Source organism: Aricia agestis, chromosome 8, assembly GCF_905147365.1.
Source record: "Aricia agestis chromosome 8, ilAriAges1.1, whole genome shotgun sequence".
Taxonomy (NCBI): Eukaryota; Metazoa; Arthropoda; class Insecta; order Lepidoptera; family Lycaenidae; genus Aricia; species Aricia agestis.
The window spans coordinates 18,171,008-18,194,473 of record NC_056413.1 but is presented as its reverse complement, the minus strand read 5'-3'; the positions used below and the strand labels follow the sequence as shown (position 1 = coordinate 18,194,473).

General features: G+C 35.5%; 1 protein-coding gene across 2 annotated transcripts in view; it reads right to left on the bottom strand.

Moving 5' to 3' along the window:
• LOC121729830 (ecdysone-induced protein 74EF) overlaps positions 1–19,887 on the bottom strand; it is a 196,616-nt gene extending 176,729 nt beyond the window's left edge. For both annotated transcript variants that reach the window (XM_042118465.1, XM_042118466.1), the window contains exon 1: positions 19,785–19,887. The gene's annotated coding sequence lies outside the window, so the exon portion shown is untranslated. The remainder of the gene's footprint in view (positions 1–19,784) is intronic.
• Between the last annotated feature and the right edge of the window lie 3,579 nt (positions 19,888–23,466).

The following is a 23,466-nucleotide window of genomic DNA, read 5'->3' as shown; positions in this document are numbered from 1 at the left end:
CGACTGCTGCCGCTACATGTAGCCGGCTTCCAACTAGTACCTTAAGAACTCAAGTAGGCATGATCTATGTGGAATGTGCATTAACCTAGATGTCTGGTTAACTTTTACGCCTCGTTAAGAACTTCAAAATTAGCCTAACACTCCAATCTAAAGCATGAACAGTTTAACGCTTTTATTAACTTGGGCTCTATGTAACGGAAGCACGATTTTTATCTCCAGTAGTTTAATTAATTCGAAACTTTGCATACGTATTAAGAGCCAATAACAATGCAATAATTTGTTATTTAAAAAGAAGCGTGTTTTTTTTAGTTTTTCTAAAATATTAATTAATAATATTACAACAATATTTAGAGCTCGTTGTGTCCCCGCCGGCGGTGCCAGGTGGCGGCGTCACGGGCCCCGGAGACCCTATATCGATCGCCACGTACTACGTCGTACTACGTGATAACACGCGCCACGTAAATACTGTTTTATTACTTTACGGTTAAGTAACGAGTAAATATTATGATTTTCAATATGCATACTTGCAAAAAAAGAAGAACGCACGATTTCAAAGTTTTCGTGGGAGAGGGCAGAAATAGAAGTGATAAATAAATCACTCTCATATATTTTTTAAACAGGCTTTGGCCCACTACACATTCCCACCGCTGTATCTCCTGTGTCGCCAGGATCGACAGCGGTATCCAACCATGAAAACCCTTCGATGCGTTCTCAGGGAGCCCGAGGGACATGCTAAAACTGTCTTGGGACCCGCATAGAAATTAATGAAAAGAAGATAGGAGTAGGAAGTAGGTTCAATAAGTACCTATGTACTTACTACTTAGGACAAATAATCCCTCCATAACCTTCTTACGAAATAAAAATATTATATCTTTCAATAATAATATAATTATGTTACCTCCTACAGAGAAAATATAGAAAGTTCGATACACGTGGAGAGGAGAGGTCCTCGACCGACAGTTCATTCTGCGGGAGAAACATATTTCAATTACTGTATCGAAAAACACGTGTATCTTAAATAAATATTGGCATGGAATCGTTTTTTTAAGGCTTTTAGATAGTTTCAGGAGTAATTGAGTTGACAGCCTAAGTTGGAAATAGGTTTTACGGAAACCTGACGACCTAAGGTGAGTTTTGTTAACTATGAAATATTGATATCATATTAAAAGATTTCCTATACTACATTTGTGGCCATGAATAACTTAATGTTTGTGCATTTGGGTATAAACATTTATTCTAAACTAAGAATTATTTTTCTCATAATATTTGTTTTTCTTCTTTTTATAAGGAACTCAGTCGTCGTTAAATATAGCATTATTATCATTATTTGATTCTTATATTTTTTTAAATAATAAAAAATAGCAAAAATATTTTACATGAATGTTTTTATTGTACTCTTTTATTTACAATAACATCCAAATCGTAGCTACGGCGGAGGCTAGTTAACTCAAAATCAATAAACTTACGTAGAGGCGCTACGCCGTAGACCCGCTACGCCGTAGCGCGCGGCGTAGGCGGCTCGCTGGAGTTACGTCATGCTAATATTCATTCATTTTTAACTGACTTCGCAAACGAGGTTCTAATTTTTTATTCATTTTATGGGAATTTAATCTTAAATTATGTTAATTTACATGAATTAAAGAATGTCAAAAAATGTGCGCTTTTTAGGGTTCCGTAGCCAAATAGCAAAAAACGGAACCCTTATAGATTCGTCATGTCTGTCTGTCTGTCCGTCCGTATGTCACAGCCACTTTTCCCCGAAACTATAAGAGCTATACTTTTGAAACTTGGTAAATAGATGTAATCTGTGAACCGCCTTAAGATTTTGATACAAATATGGAAAAATTATAAAAATTTTAGGGGTCCCCATAGGTACAACTGAAACAAAAAATATTTTTTTTCATCTAACCTATGCGTGTGGGGTATCTATGAATAGGTCTCTGAAAATCATATTGAGGTTTCAAGTATCATTTTTTTCTAACCTGAATAGTTTCCGAGAGAGACTCTTCCAAAGTGGTAAAAGTAGTTTTTTTATACGTCATAAATGGTAAACCTTAAATTATCTTTCATTAAATCAATTGAAATATAAAAATAAATCAAAAACTTTTTAATTTCATAAAAATAAATCTTATTGCTGCTGCGGAACCCTTCATGGGCGAGTCCAACTCGGACTTGGCCGGTTTTTTAAAGTATATTTTGTTTTTCTTCTTTATGAATTCTTTATGAATAATCTGACTTTGTCCAGCTCATTTGTTAATTTTTTTGCTTGTAATCATTATTGAAATTAAATATTATAATATTTAATTGTTTTTTTAAAAGGCGAGTACTGAAGGACTCGAGTATTATAAAATATTATGAAACTCTTGCGCAATAAATGCTAATAAACAATAATATTTGACATTGGCTCACACTTGACCCTGTAATACACTTGTTACTCAACGTTACTTCGCTTGCAAAAATTTTTTAACTGCTTATTATTTATGTATCTAAACTTTTGTCCACCTGTCTGTCTGTGTCTAAAAAACTCACGACTTATTCTATTTACATCTTTTTAATTCATCTAGCAAATTATAAAGATATAAATAGAATGAGAATTACCTTTTTTATCGTTTTCAAATCATACTTTTTGCGGTTAAGTAACAACTTAGTAATTTTAATTGAAGACAAGTGAATAATTTGTAACATTTTTAACAATTTAAACCCTTTTATAGTTCAAGAATTATTAATTACCCGGTTAATGTAACAGACGTCCCACAAACTGTCACAGTCGGTTGCTAGCTGCTGTCAGTGGGTGCAGTCTGTGACGTCACACATCCTCACACAAGGGAAGGTCTCCTGTGGCTGCGGCCGCTACTTACTATATATATATGACACGTCACACGACATAGTATATCATACCATGTTGTATGTATATTATACATACAGTACAATACAGTATAGAAAGATTACCCGCACGCACTGGACTGATCTTTAACTCCAGTTGCTGTCATAAAAAAGTAGATAGCGCGACGAAAATTATATGGCGGTTTGTAACTTTCCAAACAAATATATATCGTAACTTCGCATTAATTTAGTCCATCAACAAAATAATGGCTCCTCTTTTTGTTTTTCACGAGTGACCTCATTCAAGGTAAATCATGTTTTCCAAACATTGAGAAAGAAAATTCCTGCCAATTAATTTCTTTTTAAATATTTACTTACAAAATAACGAGACAGCTCGTTAAAAAGCCTTTTTTTTAAACCTCGAGGGATACTTTTCCCGCTCGTGATGTCGCAGTTCCAGATTCAAATCGGCAATTGTCAAAATGGCGTTTTTTTTTTTTAATTTTTGATCAAGTGACCTCGACCATGAACGTTAAGATGCCTGTTTTTCGAGACCTCGAGCGACGCCGTTCCCGCCTAATTATTCGTGACGTCACAGTTCCAGATTCAAATCCGCAAGTGTCAAAATGGCGGCTCGGTTTATTTTTAAATGAGCGAGTGACCTCAGTGCATGAATGTAGTGCCAATGTCGCGGTATCTGGGTCTATGTCGGCGCGCGGCCTCCCGCCTCGGCCGCGCCGCGCTCGATGGCCTTATATGGCTGACTATCTCTGGGATTTTCGGTGATAACGATACTATTGTAGATTTTATATCCTATTGTTGACGTACGAATCTATCATATTATGCAAAGTTTTTTTTTTAATTGGCTCGCCCGTTTGAACTTTAAGGTTTTAATTGGCGAGGTGTTGTTTTTACCTCGCTGCTTGCTGTTATGTCACCCAAGGTCGATAGATAAGACCACCCGTGTTTACATATTTATGAGACTTTAAAAAACAGTTTTTTAAAGTTCCAGACTGTTTATACAATAGACGGAATGTCTGAGTTGTCACGTGGTTGCTCTATATAAAAACAATGTAAAGTACACAATAAAAAGTAGAGTAAAGCAGTAAGTAGGTGTAAGTTGTAACGAAATAGTTATGAAAAAGTTCACGCGTATGTCATTTAGTACTGTTAATATTTCAATAACATTTCATCATATTTATTTACCGTTAGCCGAGTAGTAATCACGTGTTATAAATAAGCAGCTAAAAATACATGAAACTAGTATTTTTCCTAGTATTAGCATATATTTTTTTAATTGAATCGAAATATCAATTTCTAGTCTGCGGCGGCCGACAGTGACACAGCGGCATTGAGCGTAACCTTGATGCTGTCCTGCTCGCACTCGCGCGCCGCGCTATGTGCATCTCGCTCCAATTAAGTTTATGTCACTACCGGATTACTACGTAGTTTTACGTTTTTGGCCTACTTCTTAAATTGTAAAGTGCCCCAACAGTGCGGCGTAGTATTTACAAGACGCCGCGCCGAGTATCGTACAGTATCTTATAGTAATGTTTTTTTCAGGCTCTACAAAATATAACGTTCCACTCAAATATGCGTTTCATACTTTTTTAACTGCGTAGATATTTAATGATTGTTTTTGACTTGTGTTTTGACGTGGTTATGTAATCTTAATACTTTTATGACTACAAAAAATTACAATGTCAGGATAAGCTACGACGTATATTTACTTGAAAAATTTTCACACATGAAAAGTTACGGTTTGATTGAGGTAGTGAAAATCAGTACGCTGAAGTGGAACTGGGCTGGCCACGTGCTCGAAGAACAGACGATACTCCAGCGGAGTAAACTTACTCTGGAATGAAGTCCAAGGCTGGGAAATCGGGGTGTAGGTCGACCTTCAACTAGGTGGGACGACGATCTCCGATTAGTTGCAGGCCCATGTTGGATGCGAGTAGCAGGAGATCGGTCATCTTGGCGTTCATTGAGAGAGGCCTACTATGTCCAGCAGTGGACGACAAAAGGCTGATATGATGAGTGAAAATGGCCCCAAAACAACCTCTTATTAGGGGTGGGAGGTGGGTGAGACGTTTCAAGAAACGCACTTTTAGTACTTCTGTTACATCTATGAGTTTAACATAAAACTAAAAATATCGACCAAAATTTTTACGTTTACTTCAGACGTATCAACCTCGGTTGTATTTAAGCCCCGACTACATTTTAAAACGTTGTGTAATTCTGAGAATGTCGTTCGATTTAACATTGATTAGATGTTATTATTGCCATTATGAGTACTGAATCAGTAGCTGTCAATAGGCACGGCTTCCTCATACTTCGCCAAGGTAATGCTACACAGCTCATTAAAAACAGCTCTTTTCGAGACAGGTCTGTACTCGGACCAGACTAACTAAGATTGCCGTTGAAATACTGAAAAATATTTCCCGTGGAAACCAAACATTTTCATTATCGTTTGTGGGACTTAAAGTAAATTCATACAAAATTTGACAAAGGTTATACCTAATAGCGGTTTAATTCCGAAGAAGTAACAAACAGGCAGACAAATAGTCAGACGCGTTTTCGTACCTGTTATATAAATATTTTTTCGAAGTATTCTGACACGTATACTAAGGTACTCTTCGTGTAGATTCACTTACACATACTTGAAAATTTTACAATACTTTCGTATTTTAAGAGCATCATGTACCTCTTCATTTGATCTGTAGATTTTATGTATTAACAAAATGCAGCTACGTCAGAAACTGATACAACGCCCCAAATACTACGACAGGAGTTAAAAATTTTGCCAAGACGCACTTCCAACGTTATTTTACAAAGCAAATAAACTATATTTGGTATCAAATCTGATTGAGTAAGATACTTATTTTCAGTTAACATTAAAAAAATATAAAGTTTTCAAATAAAGGACAATATGTACGCCAACGACGCCGCGGGAATTACACATTATACAATGCAGTAATATGATAGCACCTAAAAATTTTATTGTATTTTAATTGCATCCTTGAGTGTCGAAACAATTTCCATCTTTACAACAAAGGGAAGCCTGCAAGGTCCCGCCATTATTCCTAGCGAGGCTAGATCCACAGATAATATATCTTTCGGCAAATTAACGCAGTCCCTGTGCTCGATTTGCTTTTTTTTTTACTTAATTTGCAAGAAGCACAAAAATTATGTCTGCGCGGCTAAGTGCTATTTTTTTATAATATTCAAATGTAGAACGCACGGCGCTAATACAAACTAGAACGTTACGTGATACTCTATAGTTTGAACTATGTTATCAATAGAAGGGACGTAAAATGAAAGAATTGCGTAATTTTATTGCCTCAGTTTGCACCAAAAAATGTATTCACGGTGATTCATTTAATCCCTAATATCTCTCAGTTATGTATAGAAGTAGTATAATAGTCATCTCAATCCACATAGTATTACTGACAGGTACAATATTTGATTGGCTGACAATTTCTTTTTATTTAGTTTTACGAGTTAAACCATTTTTAAGTGACACACTTATTAAAAAGATAACCAAATAGGCTAACTTTTGAAATAAAACAAACACTAATAGTCTTCTAACTCTACATTTTTAAAATACATTAGTAGGTAGAGTTTGACTATTCATAGTTAAATTTTTGATTTCATACAGATGTTGGTAAAGACATTAACTTTACATTATATGTGTTGGAGACTTGGCTAGGTGTCTATGAACTCGTAGTAAATATTGGCTTCATATTACGTTCCCACCGATATGTCTGCCAAAAACTGTTATATATACCACGCTAAGGGCGAAATATAACAAAGTCACGTTTATTTTACAAAGCAGATTGACCACAATGCTACAGTTTCAAAAGAGCACTATTTACTGACGATAATTGTGTTTTAGTCACAAAGTATTGCGAAATTATAGTAATGATATAGACACGAGTAATCGATTTTTTATTAATTAATAAATACGGTACACGTGTACGTTTTTGATAATATTGTTAATTAGTAATACTAATATAGCCACCGTTAATGTAGAGAAAAATAAGAAATAGTCAATAACTGTGATAAAATTCTACTAAGCTATGATGAAATATGTAGATATACTACTGGTATATTAATTTTAGAGATATAGTATAGGGCCATTTGTTATATTTATAATATGAATATAATACTTCTGAATATTTATTAAAGATATTTGGCCGAAAGACTTTCATTAGGGATTTTTTTTTTACAAATTAATGAAGTTGCGATGATCAAATATGATGAGCCATGCACAATTATATATGGCGCCGGGGATATTGCATATTAAGATTTTGGCGCCAACTTTTATGAAGTCGTCAAGATGGGAATTTATATTGACCATACCATCGTCATTGATGATTCACACTACAACAGCAACAGTGACGTAAATATATTAAAGTATGTACTATCAGGGAAACAGATGGCGCTCATTGGGGGAGGCCTACGTTCAGCAGTGGACGGCAATAGGTTGATGATGATGAAGATGGAAATTAATTCGTAGGTAGATAAACAGATCTTTTATAGAAGTTATCCTATATAGTAATATAGGATATCCCCTACTATAATAGATCTGTAAAAGGTCTAATTATGTCAAAACTTAAGTCCAGCCTGCAGGATTAACATTGATAAGTCAATGTAAGTATGTATAACCTTACCAAATAACGTAGGCCGGCTTAACATAAACTTATTATAATATGCTTTTTAATAAATAATAATAGAAGAAAATATACAGTCACTATAAAATATATCTTAATTTCATGTGTATATACAAAACTTATGTGCCAGCAAGAAATCTATAATTTAATATCGGTAGAAACTGAAGGCGCTGCTACTGAATATTCAAGAACTCTACATAATATTATGTGGAGTTCGCGCGAATTACGCACCGGCATTAAAATCGAACCCCGAAATATAATTTAAACCAATGAGTTTCTAAAATACTAGAGTAGCAATGTCTTACAAAAGATTCTCCTTCGAAGTGGCAACGCGTTGCTACCGTAAACTTCCAATCTAGTTACGTTAGTAACATAGAATATCATTGATTTAAACCAAATGTGTTAAGTTATTCTATTAATAAACGTATGACATAATAAACTATTATATTAAGTAGCCTTTTTCCACGTCTACAATGGTATTTCACGGGAACAGTACTTCTCAGGACCAAACATTTATATGCGGCTTTACTATAAAATATTGAAATACCTTATGCCATCCTAATACCAAATTTCATCAAAATCAGTTCAGTACTTTAAATGAAATATTGTAATTAATCAAGGTATTTTGGGGAGAAGGCCTTCCTTGAAGAAAGTACTACCTGGCCTTTGAATGTCACGACTCGAACGCACTTGCGAGCAGGTGAACCATATCTCTTATGATTAATGACTGACAAAACGAGAATATCATATTCTTTTATTTTGTTTGGCACAAACATAAAAACAATGATATGTGAGAACTAAGGACAGGATCCCGGAAGATTATTATTTTACGTATAACATGGCGACTTTAATAATAGATTACCGAGAGTCGGACACCGACAATTTCTAGAGTACATTTGGCATTAAATGAAAAAGTCGCGTCGCGTCGCAACTGTGCTAGGGCGGCGTGGTGTTGACGGTGACGTCTGGGCGGCGCGGGGCGGTGCGGGGCGGCGAGGGGGGCGGGAGGTGCGGCGTCACGGACCTTGGGGCTACCTGCGCGCGCGGCCCTCAAACCAATTTATTTAAACTTAACCCACTGATCATGACACACATTCGGCGCGTACGCTCGATTCGTACACAAATTTTCGTCCCACCCGACTTTATTTAGGTCGCAGCATAACTGGGCCAATTCTTTATCGGAATATTACCGAATATTTTTTATAGTTCGTATGTTTCAGTAGCTGGGGACATGTGCTCGCGCTGGCAACATCGAACGAAATAAATTATAAGGTACAAATTGATTCGGCGAAGGCGGAAAGAGTGGAGCCGACGACGAGGCCACGCTCAAGGTCCGCCGATTTAAATATAAGCGATGAGCTCTATTCGTAGGCGCTAAGGCTCGGAATCGCTCGGCGGCCGGTGCGAGACAATGAGGTGTTTTAAATGCAGCATTTTTCAGTAGCGGCTCCGGCTCTCAGAGATCAAGGCTCCGCTGACGCGTGCATAAGGCCGAATAGACGAGCGCTGAACGAAGAATCGAATGTGCGTCCTACTTAAGGGTGACGTCAAAATCGCCTGGTTCTAGCCAACCTAACCTAGCCCAATAGGCTAGCAACTTTCGATCAACAAAGATTTTAATTGTATAGGCGGGAAACGTAGCTCTATATAATATTATGACATAAGAGGCCTACTTTAAAGCACATTACTGGGAAGATTAATCGCTATAAAAAGCTCGTTGACAGTTTGGTGAAACAGTTTTTATCTTCGTGAGATGGGTGACGAAAATATCGTATGTAGGTCACGGGACATTACGAGCTTGGCGCCACAGATAGACTAATTGCACATTTGGTACAATTGTTTAAAACATAGGCTGATTAAATAAGAGGGAACAAAAAACTCCGATGTGCCTAAATTCGTATATCGCATATCGCACGGGAACCGAACATTTTTCCAGGATAAAAGCATCGTATTCTTTCCCGGGAAGGGACTCAAAGTATCTCCGTACCAAATTTCAGCAAAATCGGTTCAGCGGCTTGGACGTAAAGAGGTAACATACAGACATATACAATTTGGCATTTATAATAATTATTATGTATGGATTTTTAACCGACTTAAAAAAGGAGGAGGTTATATTATGTTGGTCAGTTTTTTTTCAAGTAAGTATAAGAGTTTGCCTCTATATCTTTAAAGATGTGTATATAATACACATATTTTAGCGTGAATGCCTAAAATTGTAATGACTTAAAGAGTTTTAGCATACTGAAGACAATGCAAGTAGATTATTGCGCCACTGTCATTGAGGGCATCTTAATATTTGAGGCTAATTACGACACGAGCACAACACTACATGTGCAATATGTGCTGAAACATAAAAGCCTGACTGCGAAAACTCTAATATTACCCGAAAACCTTTGTATTGTTGTATGAAACATTTGTGATATTTTTTTGATTAGATGTTCCGCTACTTGTACTATGTGTGTTATGTGGTTCCGCCCGAGTCCGCTTGCGTATACAAGGAATTCCGCCGTATATTTGCCCGCAAAAATGTAGCAAATAGTAGAGTAGTCTCCTACTCCATATTTGTGCCAAATCACATAAAGTTTAGATTTGCGCGTTCAATTAAACAGACGCTTCTGTTATTAAATAATAATAATACATATTACTAGATATCTACCAAGCTTCGACCTACCACCGAAAATATCTTACGATTTGCCGCGCAATTTATTCTGAATATTTATCGTTTATAGCATTTGATAAGATTAGTACAAGAATTTAGGATTTGCAGTGCTAACTGCTGAGGTTTTCCTAAAAATAGTGGCGGAAAAAAATGAACCTTAAAACTAAAGTTAGGTTTTAATTAAGTCGCGTTCTTTTTCTAGATCACTACTAGCACGAGTAAGGTTAAATAAATAAGATAAAAAAACTTCCATAGTTATTGCTTGTACTAAGCTTTCCTGAAAACTACAGCTTACGATAAGTAGAAAATACTAGAATTGAAGAAATCTAGACACGCGTAATCGCAGATTCCTAAGACAAAAGTGATGTTACATTCCATTGCGGATCGTATTAGGAAGTCGTTATCAAGACATCGAGGGGCGGGTGCTATCAAAGTAGGCCAAGGTCCCCCGACCAGCGTAGCCTGACCCCCGTGATACTGTATCGCGGCACATCGCGGTGGAGGCGGCAGGCGTGCGGGAGGCGCGCGGAGGGCGCCGCGGGTCATCCGCGCTGGTCGCGTAGTTTCGGGGAGTGACGCAGGCGAATTTCGCCGAAGGTTGCCGAGCGCGCCCGAAGGTCACACTATTTACTATTTTTCTGGACATTTTGAGATAGGATTTTTTAAAACATTGTTAAAAAATCTGGTACAGAAAAGTGCTTTTGAAAACATATCTTTTGTTTAACTCTTTGATTTTACGACGAATCTATTTTTTAAAACAATACAATTTAAAAGAAAGTTTTGCTCGTACAAAGTAATGCTTTTTTATTTCGCGTCATAAAAAGTTTGAAAAGAAATGGCGCTTTTGAGGCAACCCTTTCCAAAGCCATTGTGAGCTGCAACAATGAGGGGCCAGTAAAATATAATAATAAAGGTGTGTTATCTTACGCTTTGACTTTTTTACTTTTTTAAATGCTTTTTAATTTTTTAATCTTTTGCCATGTGACCAGAAACTGTTATACAAGTGAACTTTAGTAATAAGGCAAAAGCTGCAATCAGGTATAAACGAAAATGCTTGTCAATTTGTTACCTCTTCCTGTTACACAAAGCCTTTTTTAGCCCGTGCTCGAATTAAGTTAAGTAGTTAGTACTGACAAAAATAACTAGACTCAATTTTCAGGTGATACCTGATAATGTCGTGTCTTGGGCGTGGGAGTTGGCCGTAGGGTAGCGACCTTTATTACCTATAAATTAAAATAAACTTGATTATAAGTAATATTCTATTTTTAAATTTATTTATGGAACGAATTACCACATTGAATTTAACTTTAATGTCCGCTATCTGAGTCTGACAGTTTGTTCACTAGAGCTTATATTTTGTTCTAGCACTTCTTGTCGTCAGAAAATCAACCAATCAGCAACGCAGTTGAATAGATTAACTCCTATCATTTTTTAATTTAGAATTTTCTGAGTAGAATAATGACCGGTCATTGAACATGCAGCTATGAATTCATTTAACAATTGTTTTAGTAATTTTATAAAGGGGCTGCTCTATTGTTTCCAGCCCTTTTTATTAAAGTATGGAATCATATTTTACATTGCTGTTACAGAAGTAAAACTAAAGTCATGTCTACCTATGCTCCGTTTCATTTTGATCTTAAAGTGAACAAAATATTTGAAGTCGACTAATCGGCACGGGTAATGTGCAGTTAAATTCGTTACATTATAATCATTTATACTGATTTTTATTGACATTTAGATCAACATGGATTATGTCTGTCGGAGTCATTTTTATCAATCGTCGGTTGGTCGAGTAATTTGTTAAAATTTAAATAATAATTTCTTAATATAGTGGAAAAAGTGCACGAAAAATTGTGTTTTCTTAGTGTTCAACATGAATTTCCACCAAGAACCAACAGTACAATCAATTACATCATTTTTATCAAACAAATGAAAAAGTTAAACCCCTAAAAAAAGTTAAACTCTTAAAATGCAATTAATTTCCAACAGGTGTCAGCGGTGAACCAAACTCGCGTATCTTCTATTAGTTTTATTACACCCCGAGAGGATTATACAATATATGATAATGTATCAGCTGAGCAATTTTATCGTAAATTTTCGCGCCAACGCCGATGTGTGTCAAGGATGTCGGAGAAAAATTCGCGAGCTTAGAATTAGGACCGTCCGAATTTATTTGTTGCGTGGGCTGTTGTTTTTGTAACATTGAATTCATTTTTATTCATTGCATTGATCAAAATAGTGTTAAGTGCGTCGCATTATAAAAAAGAATTAAGTAGCTAAAACGTGATTCGTATTTATATTCTTTCGTTATAAAACAGTTAAAGTATTATTTTGGTTTTAAAGGAATACATCATGTTAAGTATCTAAAACATTTCAAAAAATACATAAATTGCAATAATGTTCATAAAAATTGTTAGGTAAGTACACCAAAAACTCCTATATAAATATAGCTTGGTAAATACATAATATTGTAAGGTGAATTAGGAAATTTTAAACTCCGTCGTTCTTGTGGCGTAATATTGCCTGGATGACGTCACACCGCAGACAGAACTTGTGACGTCACAGTTGCGACGTAGGCTATGAGTTATGACGTGTAGCCTAAATTCTAGGTCTTGTTGTACTGTATACAAACAAGACTTAGAAGCTGTTTATATAATTAATATATAGTAATATACTATAGACTTCAATCCATAATAATATTATAAAAGTGAAAATGTGTTTGTCTGTCTGCCTGTCTGTTATCTCTTCACGCCCAAACTGATGAACCGATTTTGCTAAAATTTGGTATGAAGATACTCGAGTCCCGGGATAGGACATAGGATACTTTTTATTCCGGAAAAATTCACGCTTCCCGCGCGATAAGCAAATTGTTGCGCAACGATGTTGAGGGTGACATTTATTGATAATGGCTCTATAATTTTGAAATATAAGACCGATTAGTGGTAACGTCGATGTTATTAATTTTCATATTTGGATTTAAAACCTTGAAGTGATTATATAAAGCCATTAGTTATGTGGTGTTCGAATTATTGCATAATTGCATAAAATATGTATGTATTATTTAATACAAATATATAAAATACGCGCTAAACAAAGGGTAATTTACTAAAATGTAATGACCAATTTTGGTATGCTCAATTGGAATTTTTTACAATGGTCAAACCTCATAGTATTAGAAGTTACAACATAGGAGAGCAGTTTCCGTGAAACCGTTGGTAAGTAACTACTTATAGTCTGTCAAGAAAGTGAAGAAATTAAAAAGTGGCAACATCGTCGTGTCATCCCTTTCAAATCAATCTAAGAAAAAAGGGATGACACTACGATGTTGCCACTTTTTAATTTCTTCACTTTCTTGACGGACTGTACTAACGTTTTTTTCTGTTTTCAAGTGCTAGTAAAACTGTATAGGTAATAGGTATCTGGTATATATTATGTATACTTATTATGTACCATCGAGGAAGTTATTTGGTCGAATATGTTAATTCAATGTTAATTGTGATCTGTCAGCTGGGTTCGACGTAACGCAACCAAACTACTTAGGTCCCCGAATTGCATAGGAATCAACTTCTCTGATAGTATTGATAACTGCAGATTTTGAATGGAATCGTCCGGCTCGTGTATGGGGTATACAAACTCTCACAGTAAAGATACTGTGAGAACTTACACTATCAATGAAGACATTGATAAAGTGTAAGTTCATTGTATATCAGCCGAAAACGGCGGGGTCAATGACCGCGTGTCAGCTGCGAAACTATAAATAACTATATCGATCGTACTTTCATCGCTCACGAGTCACGATTCACTGACCATTTGTTTGACTCCAAAATGTAAGACAGAGAGTGGCTTACAAAAAGATCTCCGTCAAAGTGATTTTTGTAAGGCTTAGGGCCTGTTTCACCACTTTCTGATAAAGTGCCGAATAGGCTATTCACAACTTTTTTGACAGATTCTCCATACTTGATCTGTCAAGTTAATTGGCAGATAGCCTATTTTCGTCACTTATCAGGAAGTGGTGAAACAGGCCCTAAGTGTCTTAACGCACTAGGCCGAAAATACGAGGCCGAAGTTCGACATGATTACACCAGCAATGCGAGACGCATACAATATAACGCAACATAAATTCGGCATAGTGTGTCATGCCGAACTTCGGCCGCGTTTTTTCGACCTATAGTGTTTAGACAATTAGACCTTGTCTGCTATGTTAAGAAAGTGACAAATGGCGTATCAGATTTGCCTCGGAATTACCTTTTAACGTCCATACTAATATTATAAATGCGAAAGTGTCTGTATATTACTTGTTCCCGCCCAATCCGCTGAACCGATTTTGCTGAAATTTGGTATGGAGACACTTTGAGTCCAGGGAAAAGACGTAGGATACTTTTATCTCGGAAAATGTACCGTTCCCGCGCTTTAAATGCATTTTGGTTTAACGGAGTTGTTAGCAGTAGCTAGTAGTTTAAAAAGATGTGCTGTTAATTCGACGCAATAATAATATTATATATTTTTTTATATATTAGAAAAAAATACCCGTTTTACGAATACAGGTGATGACTTAACTATTATGCAACTATTTGAGACGAGTTTATTGTAAAAGCGACGTAAACCGCAACGTAACGAAAGAAAGTTATAAAAAGAAAAGTGACCACGAGACCCCAAACAGATAGTGTTTGGTTTCTGGCGATTATTTTTTACTTTTGTTTCCAATTTGATCCTGTTCTGCCAAAGATGCTTATTTGGTTTATTCTTACAGAATATTAAAAATAAACTGTTATTTACTACATAACCATATTTTATTTGTATGACGTGATTGTATGGCAAATGTAAAAAAAAATAAGTATTTAGCAATAAACCCAAGTAATACAAATCTATTTTGAAAAAACAATGTTCTGCCAGCATTGAGAGGCACTAACGATAGCAGTTGGAGACATTTTAATGATTGTTTATCTTCAATTTAATGAAAAATTTTACAACAAATGTATAACGTCAAACTTAATTACATTTTTCCTAATAATTCAAATTCTCTGACCGTCGTACTCAAAGACATTTAATTATGATTAAGCTTCAATATGAAGAGTTTGATAGATAATGTATGGGGCTTATGTCAAAATTTTGAATTTAATGTTCCACTCTGAGTGCGGCAGTGACAGCGAACGTAGGATTACTTAGTACATCGATGATTAGTATAAAACAAAGTCGCTTTTTTCCCTCATATCCCTTTGTTCCCTTTAATCTTTAAAACTACGCAACGGATTTTGATGATTCTTTCAGTGTTAGATAGCCCATTTATCGAGGAAGGCTATAGGCTTTATTTTATCACGCTAAGAATAATAGGAGAATATGGTAAAACGGGGGAAATTATTTGAAAGGTCCTATCTCGCGAACTACTGGAGCATTTTTTATGTTATTTGGCACAGATAAGAAGTAGACCACGTGAAGGATCATAGGCTATCGATTTTAATAATTTTGTGGCTGTCAGTGGCTATATATATTATATTTTATACCCGTGCGACGCCGGGGCGGGTCGCTAATATATTATATGGCTTATCGGTATACTAGAATATCATAAAAGTCATAAACAAGAGGCATCAAGTGCACTTCTGTCCTTCACTAGTAGGTGAGGGCCGATGACCACTTTCTCACTGGATTAACATAAAATGTGTTGATTAAGATATAATAGCCACGTAATAGCTTTCACTTTCCAGCGCGTGCGCTCCGGCCATCATCATCAGCGCGGTGGTCACTTGGTGATAGTATCATCATCAACTGATCACTATGTGCGGTGTGTGGATCACTTACATTGGGGTCAAGCGTGAGTAGGTTGATGAGTCATCACCTGGTATTTGATGATGATATTAGTTAAATAATATGAAAGTATGTAAAATTAATGATGTGACATAATATACAGAAAAAATGTACAAAAAATGACATCCTATAACCTTAATCACCTCATGAATCAGTCATGTTAGTCTTTAACTAGAAAACAAAAATATTATTGAATCCCAAGAATATTCAAAATCCCGCAGCTGCCTTTGATTCCAATTGCGCCAAGCATGTAATTGTTTAAAACTGTTTTATTTTTTGTAAAAAAATACCGTTTATAACAATGAAATGGCACAACCCTTTGTTTTTAACCCCTAAGTGGGAACAGGTAGAGATTGAAATAATAATTGGATAGTAGAGAAGTAAACTTTTAGCGTTACTTCTGGTACCATAACATTTGCAGGTAATCGAACTAAATGAAAAAGTAAATTCTTTGCCGCAAACTACGCGTCGCTTTTTTATTAGATATTAACGAAACTACACCTTTTTCCTGAGTTGACAGGGTCCCGTTATATTTGAAATTCAGATGCCTGTCTGTCCGCATTAATATTATTTTTTTAAATGTTTAAATACACAAGTTTTAAGGTACCCAAATATTATAACAATTCATACCACTAAGACCTTATGTATGATAAGATTCTTACATTGAACAATACACGTAGGTTATATTCAATGTTTAATCGAGTGAAAGTACAATCGACAATTAATTAAGTAACTTTTAGCCCTCACTTCGACGTTTATAGGCCAGGAGGCAGCTGTAGTTCTGCCCCTTTAATCTAGTTAAGAAGTGCCTATCGTTTTATTTATTGTTACTGCCCGTCGACACCTGCATTGCCAGAGGAGTCACAGGTACCACTTTATGTCTAAACATTGCATCTTTTTAATATAGAATTATTATTGTTAAGTTTACGAATTAGAGATTGGTAATTTAATTTAGCAAAAATCTTAAATGTTGTATTTTTGGTTTTAAAGATTATGCACTGTGCAGCAAGCTATAACGGTAATTATTAACAAAAAACTTATAACACAAGATTGCATAACGCAATAACATATTCTGTTTTGTTTTACCTAATAATAAGTTGATACAGCAAAAATTATATTGAATAAATCATGACGCATATAGCAATCAGATTTCCGCAGGTGGAAATCGTATAAGAAAAAGTGTGGCAGTTGGCACATTTTATTCGTATTGATAAAATCAGGAGATAACTGTGGTACTTGTACTAATAAATTGTATTCTGTGATTGTGACAAAAAGTTGCATGGTCTTTTTTAAGATGCATTTTTATTTTACTTTTTTAATGCTGTAAATTGATTACTAGATATCAGTTTTCTTACATTTATGATTCAATAAGCTAGGATGTTGTGCTAAAAATGGTAAATAAAATATCGTTAAGCTCCTACACTATAAAATATGAGCAATGCTTTCGCGCCTTTAGAAATCAGAGCAATTATGTATGCTGAGTACATGTATTAAGTTTATGATAGCCATTAACTATATAATATTATTTAATATGTAATGCCATAATAATATGTTAAAATATTAATTAGTATAAGTTAAGGCAGCAAGTGCAAAGAATTTATTAACTAAAAATATCTGCTTCAGAAATTTTGTGGCATTTGCAAAATGAATTGTTATAATTCTTTAAAAATAATTTAAAATGTATTTTAAAATATAGCGACAATAAAAATATTGAGTTTAATATAATCTATATTAACATTAAAACATATGCAAAAGTGTCAGTAACCTTTTTACTCTCTTAAAATGCTAAACTGATTTCGAATTTACTGGACACTTTGTGCCGTCCCGAGACCCAAAAAAGAATCTTTAAATAAGGAACTGCTCAACATAGATCATGTAGTCAACTCCTATTAATTAATAATAGAGGCAGTGGCAACTCTATCTACAGTATTTTTAACATCTCCCAAACAGTTAAAATAATAATGTCCTGTACATTATTTACCAATAATGTTTGTGTCAGTGCTGACTGCTGAGACAGCATGCATTGTGGTCTGACCCGGTTACCTCAAACCTGGCCAGCCACGACAGCGCTGACCAAACATTTGTTGTAATGCTGATGATATTGATAAATAATAATTAAAATTATTATCATGCTAATTTCTTGAGAAGCTTGAATATTATTTTTGAGCGATTTGTCAGACGCTATGACGATTACATGTCTACAATTAACATTTCACAACAATTTGGCTATCTTATTGAATGTCTGAATTCTCTCTCTTTCCAGTTTTACATCATGGTTAAATCTTAAAGGGTATTTATTTGTCTGTAATAACTAATAAGGAAGTATAATACTCAACAGCAAGCCTCTGCCTTAATAACAATCATTGACATTGACTCCTCTACCTATCTGCGACGTTATGCGCACATTTTTATATCGACCATGAAACGAGCAGATCACCTGATAGTAAGCTATTGCCGCTTATGGCAAGTTGTAGCTCAGAGTTACACTTGTACATCATATTTTGTATTCGCGTAGGGTTTACCTTAGGGTTACCTTACTTGCATTATTTCACACCGGTTTTCCGTAAAGCTGTATTTTGCTAAAGCGTGGCGTTCCTACGGACAATTTTGCAATAACATGTTATGGTTTAGAAGTTGATTCTTACTTGTTCAGCAGTAGCATGGTTTGGTGGACCATCTCATTGAGGACTGTAGCTACAAGATTATGGCGACGATGATTCTAATTAAAAAACATTATTACAATTGAAGAATTGTCTGTAACTGTAGGTAATCCGTTTACGCCTTAATTAACAGCAGCATCGATTTTGATAAAATTTTGTATAATATACCTACTTTAACCTCCGGGAAAGGACATAATTACCTAGTATAGTTTTTATCCCGGACAAATCGCTTTTCACTAAAACGACACATCGCGGGCAACATCCAGTAAGTCATAATATTATAACGTAAGTAATAAGTATATGATTGGTGATGAAGTTGTGTTATGAAATGTCCCCTTGTAAATGCTGTATCTTTAATACAGCAATTTCTAGTAACAGATCCATTCTGTAGGAAGGTCTGAGTGACAATGGCGCTCGTCCTAGGTCCGCTAGAGGTTGTCTAGTGATAAGGGCAAGGTTGCTGATAACGTTCCCTTGAGCGCGCTTCCGCGATCACCAGCTTGTTATACTGATATTTGCATTCACATTTATTATTATTATTGCGAGTCAAAAAATAATATTGTTTCATCCACAAAATGCGGCAATTGTATGTTGTCTGTTAATTGTATTATACCTATACAATTTTTGAAATTAAAGTTTATTTGTGTAGTAAAAAAAGTTTTTAAATAGTAGCATAATAATTGTAATTAAAATGTAGAGCTTGCTCTAGCTTGTTCTAGTCTGTATCTTAGTACATTAAAAAGATTTGGAATAATAAACAATTAATGTAAAGAAAGTTGCAGAAAAACCATTAACATTACAAAAACATAATAATATTCACTGAAATACATACTTATTTTTAGTTTATGGCTCAAGAGAATCAGCTATAAACAAGGAATATAATAACTTAAAAGTACTATCATAATATTACAACTTAATCACCATTTTGTCAATAATCATAACTTTTTACTCAAAAACATTATAATTCGTAAATACAACGTTAATAAACATAACGTAAATAAATACAGAGCTAGGGCGGGCGCAGGGAGGGCGGAGGGCGGCGCTCGGTGTGCCGCGTACTTTAATTGTATTATGATCTAATTTTTAATCATTAACTGATCATTACACTAACACTACTTACGACCGACTCGACCTTGGGGGCGGAGGTCACTATCACTCAGAACTCACCTCATCCAAATAGCAATCCAAATTCCAAAATCACAATCACTCAGTTTGTTCACTCGTTCACTGGGAGTGCGCGCGGGTGTCACTGAGTGCGTGCGGCGCGCTCGCCGGCCGTCGAGTCACTGAACCAGCGCCCCCGCCGCGCCGCCGCCGGCCACTTATCAAACCCTGAATTTAGGAATCGGGTCAGGCTACTGTCCCCCGTTAGGACTTTCTTCGACTCCCGAAACTTAAGGCTTAATATATTTATCATCGACTTATATTGAAAATGTTTAGACCAGAAATAAAAAAAAATTGTGACCACCATTGCAATTTGAGAAAGGGTGGGTTGTAGGTTTAATTTTAGGTAGTCGCAAATAGCAAAATTAGTAATCGCAGAAACTTTGGAAAAACAATTTGGAAAGGCGTTAAATCTTTTTGTGGGAAAAACTTTTAATTTTTTTTTACATCTTTTAACTGGGAATTTTTTTAATGTTGTCAGACTCTCTTTAAAATTTACCCTTGATGATGTTTAATTGAAAATATAGATACCATTCTCTCAAAAAGGTACACAATTTTTGGGAAAGATTTGCTTCGGTATTTCATAAGAAAACTTATTATACGATTCGAATAAGCTACTTTCTTGCACTTTTAACTAGTATACACCTAAACAAAAATATTTTTACGTGGTTGGTGTTATATAAAAGATTGGGACTTCTGCGGGGCTAAAATGGTTACATTTAGCAATTCCTCTCAATCAATTCAGCAAATGAATAGTCAAAACGTCAAAATGACAAATGTCAAATCAGTACAAAAATACAGAAATGAATTGCAAGCAGAGTTGCATTTTGCGATTTTACGAAAATGAATCATAATACAATGATTCATATCATGATTCTTCGAAGCGACCATTTTAGCCCCGCTGGACTTTAAAGCTATGATTCTAACAAGATATCTTTATTTAAAAATTAAAAAGTACTTTACTAGCCTTACGGGCGAACAGGATATTATAGACTACGTAACCTACGGGTGCTTTAGTGACCTTTGGAAAAACCTTCTGACCTTTAAAAACCGCGTCGGGTTTTTGCGTTTTAGAATATTATATACGAAAATTATTTCAAAATTTCTTTCATTATTAAGTTTACAAATAAAAGAAAAATTAAAATTATTGTGTAACACAATCATCGGTTTTTCTTTGATGTCGCAACACGTGACTTCATTTTACTGTCTGTTTCTTTGTTACCCGTATAAATTTAAAATGAAAATTTAAATATTTTTTATTTTCCTTTTATCTTAGCGAGTATCTTTGGAAGTGAGGAGACAATTTTTAGATAAATACTAAATTGGATGCACGTGCACATAATTATATTGTATGTCCTTTTTGGGGATTTTTTTTTAATTTCACAAATATAACATAAACTATTATTTTTCATTGCCAAATCGTCATCGCTCAAATCCAACAATGGAATTTTTTGTACCGAAATGTTTTTTTTTTTGTAATATTTATACTTACCCAAAAATAAAAATTCTGGGCGTATTTTGTATATACCATTTATTTTTTTAAATAATCTAAAATTTTGTAAGAGTTTTTTAGTGAAAAGCCGTTTTAATATGAATTGCTAACTAATATTATTTTATTAGTATAGAACGTACTAAGTCGTAACATAGTGTTCGTTTATCAAGTTTGAGTGGAAAAATACCGCCTGTATGTTACAGAATATCGTAAGCCTAACCTAGAGACTACTGACAGATGCAATATTATGAAGAAATGTTCAAAATGAGAGTAATTTATAAGATAATTGAGCATAAAGTCCAGCAAATAATGTTTTGAAGTGTGACTTTTTTCATTATGCTTAAGGTGTGTAGTCTAGTTTAACTAAAGCTTTTGGGTTGAAAGTTTAGAAATCCTACTTGTAGATTATAGAGTCCATAATATTGTATAAAGTATTTTTTTTTATGAAATAAGGGGGCAAACGAGCAAACGGGTCACCTGATGGAAAGCAACTTCCGTCACCCATGGACACTCGCAGCATCAGAAGAGCTGCAAGTGCGTTGCCGGCCTTTTAAGAGGGAATAGGGTAATAGGGGAGGGTAGGGAAGGGAAGGGAAGGGAATAGTTGAGGGTAGGGAAGGGAATAGGGTAGGGGTTAGGGGATTGGGCCTCCGGTAAACTCACTCACTCGGCGAAACACAGCGCAAGCGCTGTTTCACGCCGGTTTTCTGTGAGAACGTGGTATTTATCCGGTCGAGCCGGCCCATTCGTGCCGAAGCATGGCTCTCCCACATATAAATTAAAATTAAGAATAAACTTTACTATAGGAAGCGCGCAAGCTCCGAAGGTAGTACATGAGACATGAGTCCCATAAGGAAGATTTTGGGTGCGGTTATCCTCAATGTGGTGTTATCTTCAATCAAGCCGAAGACCACTATGATCATTTCAGGTGTATATTATGTCACATCGTATAAGTAGAGGTATAATCAATCAAAATGCGATATTTTGATTATACCTCTACTTATACGATTATAGGAAATACGGTATTTTACGATAATTATGCAATATGTATTATGTTTTTAGGAGCTCGCGCACATAACATTATGATCTAATTGCTGAGTGAGCATTGAGAAAGCCTATACAGGGAATTATGTTTATCTCCGGCCTATCGTCGAGCCTTGTACTACACACCGTTCAGACTTAATTTACCTCTAATAGCACCCTTATTCAGTAAAGATAAGTATCAATGTTGTAAACACTCAGATCTAATTAGCCCAGCGTGCGCATACACGTGACTGATCACCTCGCTTTGTTGAAGCTAATCATTTCTTCAATACGTAAAGTACAATAAAGTACGTATTATTTTTGGAGTGTAATTTTCGAGTTGTTGAGGCCGAGCGGAGCCGAACTTAGCCGAGCGCGGCCGAGGCCGAGTGGCGCCGATGTTTGCCGAGCTCGGCCGAGCGCGGCCGAGAGCTGGCGGCCGCGAGCGAGGCCGCGGGAAGCGCGTCAGCCAAGGTGAGCTCTTTCCCGCCGAACGTCATTACTGTGTTGCCAGTGTTAATTATACGTTCAGAAACAATTCGAACCAAACATAAACTTGGCCACATGGCCAGTTTTGGAGGTTTTCATGAAAAGTATTTTTAGAAAATTGTAAGGATTTTTTTTTAATTTTCACCTTTGACAGTTGCAAAACAATGCCTTTCGGCATAGTCTGATAGAAAACGCGTGCAATCAGCTCTATTCATTATCAAGATTTGTCCTACACAGTACTTACCTTCTCGAAAATGTAGAGTTGATTTAAACAGGATCTTTTCATAGTTTCAAACTTACATGTTTTAGGACTTTCGGATGCAAAGTAGCTAATGCTTGATGCTAGTAATGGGAATTAATGCTATTTTCTATTAATTCCATTAACATGATGTCAAAGCATGCTACGCGTTATTGCTTTGCTATTTGCTAAAAACGTGGCATCGTGAATTATCGGTTCGCATAGCACCGCTCGCGTCGAGTATTATTTCGCATCGAGTGAAAAATAGCAATTCATTAAGAGTTTGCGCCGCGGTGCGTATTACAAGGGCGTAACAGCGCGGACGTGAATTTTTTATCATGATCGCAAACTATTGCTACGCACGATAATATTAGCAATCGTATTTTTAGCAAGTACGATTCATTTAATTATTGCTAATGGGCATTTAACAATTAATTATAATT